General features: G+C 43.2%; 1 pseudogene; it reads left to right on the top strand.

Moving 5' to 3' along the window:
• Positions 1-2,122: 2,122 nt before the first annotated feature.
• Positions 2,123-3,051, top strand: part of LOC101503904 (cucumisin-like) — a 24,279-nt pseudogene continuing 23,350 nt past the window's right edge.

Genomic DNA, 3,051 nt, shown 5'->3' with positions numbered 1-3,051 from the left:
GGGCTCATATACCCAATTTCAGATAGCTCTTGGGTGAGTCCCGTCCAAGTGGTACCAAAAAAGGGCGGAACGACTGTCATCACAAATGAAAAGAACGAGTTAATTCCTACTCGGACGGTTACATGCTGGAGAGTGTGTATTGATTACAGGAGACTGAATAGTGCCACGAGGAAGGATCATTTCCCGCTCCCTTTCATTGATCAGATGCTTGAGCGGTTAGCCGGACATGAGTATTACTGCTTCCTAGACGGCTATTCAGGGTACAATCAGATAGCTGTAGCACCCGGGGATCAAGAGAAAACTGCATTTACATGTCCGTATGGGGTATTTGCTTATCGAAGAATGCCATTTGGATTATGTAATGCGCCAGCCACATTTCAAAGGTGCATGATGTCCATATTTTCTGATATGATTGAGAAACATATTGAGGTATTCATGGACGACTTTTCTGTATTTGGCTCATCCTTTGATAACTGTTTGATTAATCTATCTCTTGTATTAGAAAGGTGTGAAAAATCCAACTTGGTCCTAAATTGGGAGAAATGCCATTTTATGGTAAGGGAGGGAATTGTTTTAGGCCACCGAATCTCCCACAAGGGGATCGAGGTAGACAAGGCCAAAGTTGAAGTAATTGAAAAACTTCCCCCCTACCAACGAGAAAGGCATTAGAAGCTTTTTAGGCCATGCTGGATTTTATAGAAGGTTTATAAAAGATTTTTCAAAAATTGCAAAACCACTTACAAACTTACTTGCGAAAGACACACCTTTCGAATTCAATGAGGATTGTTTGCATGCTTTTAACAATTTGAAAAACCAGCTGATAACTGCCCCCATCATCACTGCACCTGACTGGTCACTACCTTTTGAAATCATGTGTGATGCAAGTGACAGTGCTATTGGGGCAGTTCTGGGACAAAGAAAAGACAAGATGTTGCATGTGATCTACTATGCTAGTCATGTTTTAAATCAGGCACAACACAATTATGCTACAACTGAAAAAGAATTATTAGCTGTAGTCTATGCTTTTGATAAATTTCGGTCTTATTTATTAGGATCGAAAGTTATTGTTTACACTGATCATGCTGCCTTGAGGTATTTGTTTACTAAGCAGGAATCAAAACCACGGTTGCTTAGATGGATTCTACTACTACAAGAATTTGACATTGAGATCCGGGATAAAAAGGGGTCAGAGAACACTGTGGCTGACCACCTATCTCGATTGGAGAAGGTTGTGGAGAATGAGGACACTAGACCGATTCGAGATCAATTTGCTGATGAGCACATCTTTGCCATTACCACGGTACCTTGGTTTGCCGACTTTGCTAATTTCAAGGTGGGGGGTACAATCCCATCTGAGTTCACTCACCAACAACGGAAGAAGTTTATCCACGATGCCAAATTCTATGTATGGGATGAACCCTTTCTGTACAAAAGAGGAGTGGATGGGCTGTTGCGAAGATGTGTGCCCGAGGAGGAACAAGAAAAGGTAATGTGGCACTGCCACGACTCCGAGTATGGGGGTCATTTCAGTGGTGACCGAACTGCAGCAAGAGTTCTACAATCGGGGTTGTTCTGGCCTTCTTTATTCAAAGATACATTCAACTATGTTAAGAAATGCGATCGATGCCAGCGCACCGGTAACATCTCAAAACGGGATGAGATGCCGCAAAATCCTGTATTAGAAGTCGAAGTGTTCGATGTGTGGGGTATTGATTTCATGGGTCCATTCCCATCGTCATATAACAAAGTTTATATTTTGGTGGCGGTGGATTATGTCTCAAAATGGGTTGAAGCAATAGCTACTCCAACAAATGATTCGAAACAGGTTATCACCTTTCTCAAGAAGAACATATTCGCTCGCTTCGGTGTGCCTCGAACCTTGATTAGTGACGAAGGCACCCATTTTCTAAACAGGAATATGGAATGCCTCCTAAAAAAGTATAATGTGCGTCATAGAGTGGCAACCCCATACCATCCACAAACAAGTGGGCAAGTTGAAGTCTCCAACAGGCAGCTTAAACGAATCCTAGAAAAGACAGTAACTGCCTCATGAAAAGATTGGTCAACGAAACTTGATGATGCACTTTGGGCCTACCGAACAGCTTTTAAGACCTCTCTGGGTATGTCACCGTATCAAATTGTGTATGGTAAAGCTTGTCATCTACCTCTCGAACTTGAACATCGAGCATTTTGGGCGACGAAGTACTTGAACTTTGACTCAGGCAAGGCGGGAGAGGCGAGAATTCTTCAACTTCACGAGTTAGAGGAATTCCGGAATTTTGCTTATGAGAATGCCAAAATATATAAAGAAAAAACCAAGAAATGGCATGACAAAAAAATCAAATTCAAGGAATTCCAAGAAGGAGAACTAGTTCTCCTATTCAACTCAAGATTGAAGTTGTTTCCCGGAAAACTAAAGTCAAGGTGGTCGGGCCCTTTCAAGGTAACCAAGGTATTTCCACACGGTGCCGTCGAAGTGAAAGATGTACACTCCGATCGGAACTTCAAGGTCAATGGACAAAGACTCAAATCGTATTTCGGGGAAGAGTCAAAACTTTCGATGGAGTCCATCCATCTGGTTGCCATTTGAAGAATGATCTGTCAAGCTTAGGACACTAAACAAGCGCTTATTGGGAGGCAACCCAATTTTATATCCTTTGCACCGTATTTATTTACTGCGTTTCATATTTATTTTACTCCATTTAGTTTCAATTTTAGTCTCTAATTACTAGCTCTCTTAGTTTGGATGTTTGGTATGAGCAAGCACTCGAAAAAGGATGCGTTGAGAAGCGATCGAACGGCTCCAAGTGGCCCCAGCGCGCCCCAGCGCGCCCAAGCGCATCCAAGCGCAAGCCAAGCGCATTTTTCAGGAATTTGCCACTGTCAACATGCGCCCAAGCGCGTCCAAGCGCAAGCCAAGCGCATTTTTCAGGAATTTGCCACTGTCAACATGCGCCCAAGCGCGTCCAAGCGCAAGCCAAGCGCATTTTTCAGGAATTTGCCACTGTCAACATGCGCCCAAGCGCGTCCAAGCGCAAGCCAAGCGCATTT

Source organism: Cicer arietinum, chromosome 2, assembly GCF_000331145.2.
Source record: "Cicer arietinum cultivar CDC Frontier isolate Library 1 chromosome 2, Cicar.CDCFrontier_v2.0, whole genome shotgun sequence".
Classification (NCBI taxonomy): Eukaryota; Viridiplantae; Streptophyta; class Magnoliopsida; order Fabales; family Fabaceae; genus Cicer; species Cicer arietinum.
The sequence above is the reverse complement of the archived record's forward strand: the minus strand, read 5'-3'. Positions and strand labels throughout refer to the sequence as shown.